This window comes from Coenobita brevimanus, chromosome 30 (assembly GCF_032717465.1).
Source record: "Coenobita brevimanus isolate Jiangsu-jjx chromosome 30, ASM3271746v2, whole genome shotgun sequence".
Taxonomy (NCBI): domain Eukaryota; kingdom Metazoa; phylum Arthropoda; class Malacostraca; order Decapoda; family Coenobitidae; genus Coenobita; species Coenobita brevimanus.
Window position 1 is genome coordinate 19,485,015 of NC_136983.1, and position 12,882 is coordinate 19,497,896.

The following is a 12,882-nucleotide window of genomic DNA, read 5'->3' on the forward strand; positions in this document are numbered from 1 at the left end:
CATCTTTCTTTGCCTTCCCTAATTCTCCTCCAATTTTCTAAGCACCTTTGTTAGTCTGTCATTCAACTCATGAATGTCACACTCAGTATCGCTTAGAGCCTGAAATCTGTTCGTTACTTCTAACTGAAAGGTTGCTTTGTTTTCGCTTACTTTAACTGTTCATACCTTTTTATTTTTTAATCATTTTTTTTCTTTTCGTTTCTTTATTTGAATTAGGGGCGTCGGCTCAAGATTTTCGATATGGAACCTGGCGAGGGTGTGTTCCTATGCAAAATGTAGTAATACTCCATTCCCAGTGTATATTTGTCACGAAGACAATGAACTACCAACATTCTCTGGTACTGAAAAAGACAAGATTGACATTAACACACTTACTGAACAATGTCAGTAGTATTTCATTAGGAGACACATTACAGGTGAGAAAAGAAAAATAGCTGTTTTTTTCAGCTAGAATAAACCAGGAACGATGCCCAGCAGGAAATTTGTTACGGTCAAGACAAGCTCTTGAAAGCTTCAACATTTGAGCAGTTTAAGACAGAATTCCTTAGGAAATTCTCTGGAGGCAAGAATTTTCTTGGTGGTATAATCCCAGAATTACACAAAATTGTAGACCTACTTAGGCAATCACACTCAGGCTCAGATCTAAGGGAGATTACAGCAGATATTTCCACAATTAAGAAGACCCTTTTATCTAGCCTAGAAAACTCAGACTGGGTCACAGAGGATGGTAATATATCACCAGTGCATGTAGTTGACATCATTGGTTACATAACAGCTCTATGCCAATTTCTTGACAGGATATTAAAAATCTCAAAAACCATCCCATATAATCCAGGGATGAGTTTACTTGATTTCATTTATGAGGTGGAATTAAACTGCAGTAAAGCTGGTGTGGCTGACACATCACAGGCAAACAGGACAGGGATCAAAGTGCCAGAAATCGTAGCAGGGATAAATAAGTCAAGTCCTGGCCAGGACCGAGACAATCTCGACCACTTCAGAAACAAGCACAGTCAGGTTAGTTCAAGGACTCGTTCCCGCACACCAGGTAACAGGGCGGTACAAAAGTCTGGCCGAAGGCCCAGTAGACATCGATCGGCACAAAGATAAGCAAATGGTCGAACTCAAGTAACTCTCTCTGTTATCACTGTGCAAAGCCTGGTCACACAAAATCGGAGTGTTACATTAAAACGAAAGAAGATAGGCAAAAGGCAAGAGGTTTCGAGGCAATTTGCAGATATCATAGGTCCACTGGACACTGGGCTTCAGATTGTAGAACGATAGAAAAAATGTTATCCATCTATAGGTCGGGGGAAGATCGTACCACCACAAAAGACAACGACACATAAAACACCCAAAAAAACAGTCAACATAGGAAGTCTCTTTGGAAATGAATGAAATTTGGTCTCTGCTTTATGTGAGGAGGAAGAGATTTCATTATTTTTGGATTCTGGCTCACTGGTGAATTTAATAACGCAAGATGAGTTAGCAAGAATTTTTAGAAATAGAAGAAAAGTGACGTTTTTGGAAAACTCAGATTTAAATTTATGCACAGTGGATGGTAAAGAAATACCAGTTATTGGTATTACTGAGTTAAACATGAATTTCACAGAGACCACAAAACCATTCACTACTACCTTCTATGTAGTAGAAAACTTATCAGAGGTGAAATGCTGCTTGGACTTAACACAAAGAGAACACAAAATATAATATTGATGCCACATTTCAATGGAATTCATTATGACAGCGAATTCATAGAGAAAATTTCATCTCCTGATAATACAACCAGCTATTATAGGAAAACTAGCGTCACAAGATCGATTACACACAAAACCAAAATGGGGGAGTCCGACGTACAACTTCTCAAGGAAAATGGACGCATAGACCAGCTGCCACAACCCAACCCCCAATCCTCACTCACTCACAGTGCAAACGTGACTCATTCACTTACCCAGCCAGCATTAATTATGATATAAATTTACCACCAAAATCATTCATGCAAGTTACGATTAAGAGTAAGTTGAGAAATTGTAATGTCATTGCATTACAAGAGACGGCTAGAATAAATGGCATTTTGATAGAGAGCTCCCTGTGCTGGATGAATGACAAGGGTGAGACGAATGTCATTTTAGCTAACAACATGAATGGAGATGTATAGATTAAGAAAGGAACCTGTATTTGTAGGTTAGAAATTTGCCCAGCTCCTATACGCGTGTTAGGACTCCATATTATAATTACAAATCATAATAGATAGATAGATAAATAGACAGATAGACAGCTCTATGCGAGCCTGGGAATGGGAAATGATCTTGCAAGTTACACTGAGGAAAAGCTGACGACAGATTAGGAAGTAGCCAGTCAGGAGATGATGCAGTTAGTTTGTCAGCGATACACCAGGTGAACAAAGCCTAGTGACCATACACACACATACACACATACTCACACACAGGCTTCTAGAACTTTCCAACCACAGGGAACACACGTGATACGACTCCTGTTTCACCAAAATTTAGGAAAGAGAGCTCAGAAGAAGAGAGGCCATTGAACAGGCAGGTAGTAGGGAGAAGGGCTTAGCAACATGGGAGAGAGAGAGAGAGAGAGAGAGAGAGAGAGAGAGCGAGACAGGAGGTAGCTAGCGGGACTCAACTTCACTCGTGTGTGAGACTGTTAATATTTCCAAGACAAATAAAAATAGTCCCATACTATTCTTTACCTCTCCTGTCATTGCATGACAAATGAGAAAGAAGATTTTCTACTTACAAAACTACTCAAGCATAACAACCGCTCGTCCACAAGTCTAATATAAATAACTTCTCTACAAGTAACCACAAAGTCTTTTTATGACATTTGGTAGCAGCGAACGTATACGAACCTCGTCTACGAATCAACAGTGAATTCCTACAAAATATCAAGATTGAAAACAAAAAAATACCTCTCACAACCAACAACTCACAACCAGCTCCTGACAGTTCTCTCCAACCCCCCCTCCGTCTCCCCGATCATCATGCTGATGTAGAGGTGAAGAGGTCACAGGACGCCTTGCAAGTAGTTTAACAAAGTACTGATACAATCTTGCAATTTCTACGACGAACAAACGAACTACAACCATCTACAATCAACTACAAGTAACAACTCCACGAGTCGTCTGTATAATCTACACGCACCTACAAGTAACGATCGACAGTCTTCATCCCTCAACGAGTAAATCACAAGAGAAAAGGACCTAGAAAACTTCGAGAAAGAAAAACAAACGAAGAATGAGACACAACTCACACCTCACAACCACCAGACCTCACCCTCCTCTCTCTACTACATCCACCCAACCTCCACCGCTGACGCAGGAGTGAAGAGGTCAAGACGACGAAGCAAATACCAAGTCCATATTCACAACTCATCTTACTCATCTTCACTCGTTACTCATCGCTACTCATTCACTCACCACAGCTACCAGTGTGGGAAGTCGACGTCATCACGCATGCTTGCTGAAAAGACGCCACGTCAGTCAACTCACCACCTGCACCACCAGTCACACCATTCCCACCACGATAAAAATTAGTGAGTCACATAGTTACTTCATTTATACAATACACAGTGATAGACAATAAGCTTCTGCACAAACATATAAAACGTGCTGTATAGTTACAGCTTAAATACACATACTTCAGTTATCTGCATAACTCAAACACTAAATAATCACCAACAATAAATATTCTACACTGTATATATTCATTCATTTATTATAACATTTATTTACTACAAACGAGTGTTACCATTTATACCTACATAAAATACGTGTTTCATACATACAGCTATACATTATTATATCTACAAAGTGATAAAGAAAATATACCATCACAGTTACTCAGTGAGCGATTAAAAGAACTGTATTAAACATTTATTAATTAAAGCTACCTAGTGGAAACATATAAATTAAGTTACAAGGTAAACTAGAAAAAAAAATGGCCAACACAGATGACGTTAGCAAGAGTGAACATCTTCAACACAATCGTGAAGACAATGATTTCCACACAGTGCTGACACACATATTACCCACAATAGGTACAAGTGAACAACAAGTCAGTGTATATAGTTAATACTGTATATATTGTATATATTTTTTATATATAAAATAACAAAATATGGGACTATATAATATCATTTTCAGTAAAATCTGTGCAATATAAACTAAACCCTAAAAAAGGGTGCTAAGGGAATTAGCCAGCAATTATGCAACCTCGGACAACACAGAAAAAACTTAGATAAACGAAGAAAAACAAACTATAGAATATCAATACATACAAAAAAAAAAAAAAAAAAAAAAAGTAATAGAGTAAGATCACATATGTCAGGACTGCAATTATTACAGTTATGTAACTACAAACGATATGTAACAATTATGTAACGACAAACGATTGCATTATGTTACACTTTGCCAATTATGTAACAGTTACATTAACAAGATGTAATTTTATGTAACTTTAACTACAATTATAAGGCCAAGACACTTATGTAACAGTTGCATTAACAAAATGTAACTACAATTATAAGGCCAACACAATTAAGCATTACCACAATATGTAACGATTCATAAAATATTACAATTATGTATTACTACAATATTACTACAGTATTATGTAAAGTCATACCATTATACCACAATTCTGTATTACCAGAATCATCTTACAAGTTAGATGAAATATTAGACATTACTAAATGGATAACTCAATATGTAATGTGTAACCTAGCAGTATTGCCATTGCACAATTATATGCGTACGTCTGTTGTACATGCACGTCTTACAAAGTGTCATACAACAACCATTGCATTTATTCAAATATGTATGCAACTTGTTTAAAATGTAATATTATTGAATCATTGCAATTTACTATGAATATTATATGTATACAATATTATAATCAATATTATGTACTAATAGATTAGCATATGTCAATGATAATTGCTGTCGGAGGACCTCCAGTGGCGTGTACCGAGCATATGTTAGGACTCCATATTATAATTACAAATCATAATAGATAGATAGATAGACAGATAGACAGCTCTATGCGAGCCTGGGAATGGGAAATGATCTTGCAAGTTACGCTGAGGAAAAGCTGATGACAGATTAGGAAGTAGCCAGTCAGGAGATGATGCAGTTAGTTTGTCAGCGATACACCAGGTGAACAAAGCCTAGTGACCATACACACACATACACACATACTCACACACAGGCTTCTAGAACTTTCCAACCACAGGGAACACATGTGACACGACTCCTGTTTCACCAGAATTTAGGAAAGAGAGCTCAGAAGAAGAGAGGCCATAGAATCGGCAGGTAGTGGGGAGAAAGGCTTAGCAACTTGGAAGAGAGAGAGAGAGAGAGAGAGAGAGAGAGCGAGACTGGGAGACATGGACTCTACTTATACTCACTTGTGTGTGAGAGACTGTTAATATTTCCAAGACAAATAAAAATAGTTCTATACTATTCTTTACCTCTCCTGTCATTGCATGACAAAAAGGGAACCAAGATTATCAACGTACAAAAAACTCAAGTATAACAACCGCACGTCCACAAGTCTAATAGATAACTTCAGCTACAAGTAACTACAAAGTCTTTTTATGACACGCGAAGTGACAGTAGCAGGGGCGTCGAGCAGAGTAAACACGTCAGACAGAGAGTGTATAAAAGAGAATTTGATTCACTCAGATCAATGCAACGTAGAAAAAGATCTCTTAGATCTTTTAATGAGACATAGGCAAACGGTAGCATTACCTCGAGAACAGTTAGGGTGTACTAACCTGATTACACACAAGATTAACGTACGTCCGGACACACCACCAGTAAATATACCAGCTTACAGGGTCGCGCATTCTCAAAGCACCCTGGCAAATCAGTACTGTATGTTGAGGAAATGTTAAAACTAGGTATTATTGAACCATCTGTCTCCCCGTGGAATGCCCCATTATTTTTCGTGCCCAAACGACACGGAGAAATGCGTGCGGTAGTAGATTACCGTAAATTTAATCAGCACACAATCCTTGACCGGTTTCCTATGCCATTGTTAAGTGACGTCTTACAAAACATTGGACCAGAAAATAATGTATTTTCCACAATCGATTTGCTCAATGGCTATTACCAAATTAGCCTCGAGCAAGGATCACGCAAATACACTGCGTTCTCCACGAATACAGGGCACAACCAATATAAACGAATGCCTATGGGGTTGAAGACAGCACCAGGCACTTTCCAGAGACTGATGAATTACGTATTGTCTGGAATGCTGAGAAAAGGAATATTTGTCTATCTAGATGACATTATTATAGCTACTCCAAGTATAGAGGAACATCTACAGAAACTAGACCAGCTCTTACAAAAGCTTGCTGATGCTGGCTTAAAAATTAAGCTGTCTAAATGCAAATTTTGCTTTAAGGAAATAAAATCCTTAGGCCACAGATTATATGCCCAAGGTATTCACACGTCTGAGGACAAAATACAGGCGGTAAGGAATTTCCCAGATCCCACAGATACAGATGAAGTAAGACAGTTTTGGGGGCTAGCGGGGAATTACCGCTCCTTTATTAATCGATTCTCTCATATAGCACAACCACTATTCATTCTACTAAAAAAGGATGAAGTATTCCAGTGGGAAAAGGAACAAAAATTAGCACTTCATGAATGAAAAGATAAACTTACATGCACATCATGCCTTGCCTATCCTAATTTCACAAAACCATTCATAATTTGCACGGCTGCTTCCCTCAGATGTTAAAGCTTTGTAGCCAACATTTTTATATATGTAACTCTTAATTCTTGTAATAGGTGAGTCTTGAGTTAATTGAAGGGCAGGAGGAGTTAAAGATGAATACAAGGAGTTGATCTTGATTTATTATCTTTAGAGAAAGTCTAAGTTGAGCAGCGTATGTATTATACAGAGACTTAATATACTAAGTAAGTCTAGTTGGACCCTTCTTCTTATTCGCTCTCTCCACTACCTGTCGGTCCTATGGCCTGTCTCCTTCTGATCTCAGAATCCTACATTTTGGTGTAGCAGGGGTCGTGTCACGTGTGCTCTACTGTCGCGGAAGCTTCTAGAACACTGTATATCTGTGTGTATGTACTGCTTCTGGTGCACGATCAACATTCCTTCACTTAAAGAGTTGCAAGCTAATTTCCCATTCCCACACCTTGTCTGGTGCTCTGTCTATCTATCTATCTATCCATTATGCTTTCTGTTATGATTTGTATTTATAATATGGAGTCCTGACATAGCTCGGTCCCGCCACTGGCGGTCCTCCGACAGCAATCATCATTGAAATATGCTAATCTATTAATACATAATAGTCTTCTTCACTCTTAATACATAATATTGATTATAATGTTGTACAGGTATAATATTCATGGTAATATTGCAATGATCCAGTAATATTACATTTTAAACAAGTTGTATACATAATTGAATATGGTTAAATTGGTTATTATATTACATTTTGTAAAATGTGTATGTATAATAGTAAAATGCATATATGCAAAAAAAATAGTTCAAAGCTAAGATTATAGTAAGAGCTATTAATATTTCATATAGAGATAATGATACTGGTATACTTCTATATCATGGGTCATTCTTCTTCTTCTTCTTTTTTTTTAAAATAAAATTAATACTATATACAAAATATGTACACTTCATACAGGGAGGTTGGCTTGGATGCTAACTCTACCCCCACTAAGTACTGACTCCAAATTTGCAATTATTGCATGCAATATGTGCATTGCGAACAGCACTACTGCAAATACAATACAGAAGATTATAAAGACGGTAGGTGCTGGGCTATACACATAATATGGGTTGAACATACTCAAACTCAAATCTTCCCAGGGCTTCATTGTTCATTGATCAGTTGCATAGTTTCAAACTTAGGTGAAGTCAACTTAATACTTGTGCTGATGTGTAAGTTCATATCAGGTAGTGGGTGGAAATGTTTGTGTGTATGATTGAGGATGGCGTGGTGACTGATGGTGGATAAAGTGGACATGGTTGGTGTAAATACCGCACAGTAGTCTGGTGCTATGTATAATCCTGAGGCTGAAGTATGAGATGGTGGTATATCTGGACAGACTATGTAAACTGATGTGTTATGAGTGAAATAAAAAAACTGTGTGTCCGATGCGTTGATGGTGTACAAGCTTATCTGGAGCAAAAGTGAAGTTGCATTGATTATGAGTATTGTGATTTCCTATGATAGCCATTTCACAAGGGACTGTATCAGTTGGCTGAAACGTGAAAATGTACGCAGGACAAAGGTGAAAAGCATGTAAGAATGTGCGGCACTTTCGTTCAATCGTTGATTAACTTGCGAAAGTGACTGTGTCCCGTCTCTTGGAGACCATGATGAGTTCGGTGTCTGTGTTGATGTTGATGATGACCAAAGTGTTATTATTTTTAGAAGGGAAGGGGTGTATTTCGCATACTATGAACAGGTCGTCAGTTATGAATGGTACATGAACTACTACTGATGTTGGTGTTAGTGTTGCTTCTAAATATGGATAATATTGCATGAAATCTACTTCGGAACAAAGGCTTCAATTTGTTTATGTATGCCTTGACTAATTATCTAACGTAGCTCATGAACTGGAAGTAAGTCAATCGTGATCTTGCCATCACCAGCATTCGAAATTCCTTGCATAAGTGCCCTGTAACGAACTCTAGTGTTGTCTAATTGGAGTAGAATTGTGTCAATGTGTTCCGTGATGATGGAGAAGTGTTGGGAAAGTGTTATGTTACCTTCCATATCATTTATTTTATCTACACTTTCGAGAGCTATGTTTTCCGCCTTTTTCAGATTTTTCACGATTGTCTTCATTGCTGAGTAATGTCCTGTGATGAATTTATCTTGGTATGTTAGTACCTGAGCTATTTTATTAAATTTGTTGTTTATTTCTTGAAGGTCTTCCTCTGTAGCCAATCCAACGATGTTCCCAAGTACTGCGCCACCCAGGTCGAACAAACCTCACTTTTGGCGAGTACGTGTGATGTTGTTCTTGTCGCTCAATACCTCCGTTCCATGAGATGGGAGATCTTGGATCATGATGAGCATAGTTGACTTAGCCTGTTCTATTTTCCATTTCGCTGACCACTATTTCATCCACTTCCTTTGTGTTATGTGCTTGTGAAACAGCCTCCAGTCATGAAGTCCAGGGTTCTCATGGGTCTTGCGATTTTTTCTAGATAAGAAGGTAATTCATATAAGTAATCCAGACTTATTTCAGTACTCATGACATCTTCTACGATTGACGTCGTGGCCGTTGGAGCTATGAGGCATCCTTGCCGTACTATGTGTTGGGGGTCTAAGTGAGCATATCCTCTTGCTATGTAGAGGAGAATCCATAGCATATGTCCCTTCATCGTTACCTACCGACAAAAAAATCTGTTAAGTTTATAATATGGTCATGCTGTGGTCGATGATAGTGATGATGTGCGTTACGGTTGACTAACGTAGAACAATAACTTGATTGTTATTTCATTTATGGAAGGAGTTTAAATCGATATTTAAATCTCGTAAATGATGTACTGTAGATTTTATTGGCACAGTTGCACCTGTTTGATTGTTTGGTATATGACTAATTTATTTTTGTAATTATTGTTGTTTTCTTGATTGGTTTCATGAGTTACGTTCGCTTGTTCGGTTGTATCCGAGGCTGAATGATTATGGAATAGTTCCCTTGAAACTCGTTTTAAATGGTCATTATGAACTTGTTTCTCTTCGCCACTTGACAGTGACTTAATTAAAACTTTGCTTTTATGTTAATTACTCTGTATGGGCCCTCAAATTTTGGGGATAATTTATTGTCTCTCGTATGAATGATACCATAGACAATGTCTCCTAAGCTGATAGGCGAATCTCTTGCCTTTTTATTAAATGCCTCCGCCATTTCTTCCTTGGACATCGTCAATTGTTTTTTGACTCTTTTGTGTATGTCCTGGAATTCACCCAAACGGAGTTTAGAGTAATCATCGTAATTGTATATGGGCAGACTGTCACCTTCTAGGAGCTCATATGATAGTTTTTTTATCTGTCCCATATATAATGAAATGTGGTGTGTCACCTATAGAGTTATTTATAGATCCATTAATTGAGGCTTCTACTCTGGGAACCCAATCATCCCAGCTTGCATAATTTTCATTGAGAATGTGTTGTAGCACATCTGATACTTTTTTGTTTTGTCTCTCTACTAACCCATTAGATGCTGGGTGATAGGCTAAAACGTTAACCTTTTTGATGTATTGTTTACATATTTCTTGTAATATCAGAATTAAAGTCTCCATTATCACTTTGGGGTAGTAAAGCGACATATTACATTATCTATTATTGCCTTTGCTACTGTGTCTGCTGTTTTATCTTTAATTGGGGCTAAAGTTACATAACGGGAAAAATGATCCGTTGCTATGAATAGGTATTGGTTATTACTGTATGATAATGGCATCTTGAGTAAATCAACAGCGACAACGTCCAATGGTTGATGTGGTACAGGGTAATTACCCATCGGTGCAGGTGAAATTGGGTATCCTTTATGTTTTGCACATGATTCGCATCTGTCTATATGATTGTTTATATCTTTTCGTAATGTTGGCCAGTAATATAACAACTGGGCTTGTTTGAATGTCCTATCTTTTCCACGATGTCCTGCATGTGGGCTATCGTGTATCGTTCGTAATACTTCGGGTATCCTGTCATTAGATACTACCAATTTGTTAGTATTTCTTTGGCGTTTTTGTTGTCCTGGGTTGATCTTGTATAAAGTATTATTGACTATAGTGAATTGTTTGAGTGGTACATGTAGTTTGGATAATTGTATGTCATCTCCACTTTCTAACTTGTATATAACTTTAGACCATATTGGATCAAGTCTTTTTGCTTTTGCGATATCATCGTGGTTTGGGATGTCTACTTTGAGATCCAATGCCGCGACCTGAATTGTGTTCGGGTTCCTAGATAATGCGTCGGCTACTAGGTTCATTTTACCTTGTATATACCGAATATGTACATTGTAGTTTTCGACTGTACATTTCCATCTTGCTCTCCTCCCAGAGAGGAGTTTTTCTTTAAACATACCTACTAGTGGTTTATGGTCAGTGAATAAGAGTATTTCGTAATCATATACCAAGTCTCGAAACTTTTGTAATGCAAAACCACTGCAAGTGTCTCTAAGTCTGTAGTGAAATAATTTTTCTCTGCACCTTTTGTCTGCTGGCAAATGCAATTGGTTGATTCTGTCCTCTTTTATCTTCCTGCATCAGTACAGCCCCTAATCCTTTAACTGATGCATCTGTACATATAATAAATGATTTTGTGAAATCCGGATATGCCAAACAAGGTGCATTGGTTACGCTTATTTTTGTTCTTCTCATTGGAATATAGCATCTTTTTTTAGTATTTGGAATAGAGGAAAGGCTATATGAGAGAATTGTAGTACGAATGACCTATAGTACACAGCAAGACCTAAAAATTGTCTAACTTCGTCATTCGTAGTGGGTTCAGGAAAATCTCTCACTTCTTGTATTTTGTCATCAGTGGTGTGAATACCATTAGAAATTAATTTGTGGCCTAAGAAATTTTCCTTAAAGCAAAATTTGCATTTAGAAAGCTTAAATTTTAAACCAGCATCACCAAGCTTTTGTAAAAGTAGGTCTAATTTCTGGAGATGTTGTGTGATATGTTTTGTTGCAATTATAATATCGTCAAGATAAACAAATATTCCTTGTCCTAAAATTCCGAACAATTCGTAAATCATAAGACGCTGGAATGTGCCCGGGGCTGTCCTCAATCCCATGGGCATCCTTCTATACCGATAGTGTCCTCTTTTTGTGGAAAAAGCAGTGTATTTACGTGACTCCTGTTCAACAGGAATCTGATAATATCCACTTAGCAGATCGATCGTGGAAAATACATTATTTTCTGGTCCAATATTCTGTAGGATGTCGCTTAGCAATGGCATGGGAAATCGGTCTGGGATTGTGTGATTGTTTAGTTTACGGTAATCTACTACCGCACGCATTTCTCCATTTCGTTTGGGAACGAAGAATAATGGGGCATTCCACGGGGAGACTGATGGCTCAGTCATTCCAAGTTTTAACATTTCATCGACATACTGGTTTCCGAGTGTACGCTGAGATTGTGGGATCCGGTAGGCCAGTATGAAAACTGGAGGTGTATCTGGGTGCACATTAATATTGTGATTAATCGGGTTAGTACACCCTAATTGTTCTCCGGATAATGCTACGGTGTCCCTGTGTGTTTCCAACAGGGTTAACAAATCATTTTCTTCATCAAATTCACGTGAGTGAATTAAATTCTCTTTTATGCTTTCTCTATCCGTAGATTTTATCTCACTTGTCACTCCAGCTACAACTATTTCCTTCACAGGGGCGGGACATTTTTCAATATTAACTATGCAAGTCCCCTTTTTCAACTGTACTTCCCCATTCATGTTTTTAATTATGAATATCTGAGTTTGCCCTTCGTCGTTCTTCTGACATAATGCGTTTTCTACTGACAATCCCTTTACATAATTCTTCTAAGACAAGAACAGTTCTATTCCGTAATTTGTTCTTTATGGTAACTTTCATAAAGGAAATAGGTGGTATAACTAAATCATTGGTGAGATGGGCGGGAAAAACTGATAAATTAGTACTGTTACCCGGGTCTCTAATCCTGGAAGCTGGGGGGGGGGGGTGATTGGATCTATACACTCATCTGTTTGTGTATGTTTGTTTAAGCTTTTAATATTACCAATTCTTTTTGGTTCTCTTTTACTAATCGGTGAGGGCTCTGATGGTATTTCCTCTATGAATTCATTGTCAAAGTCTATTCCATTCATTTGTGGGAGTA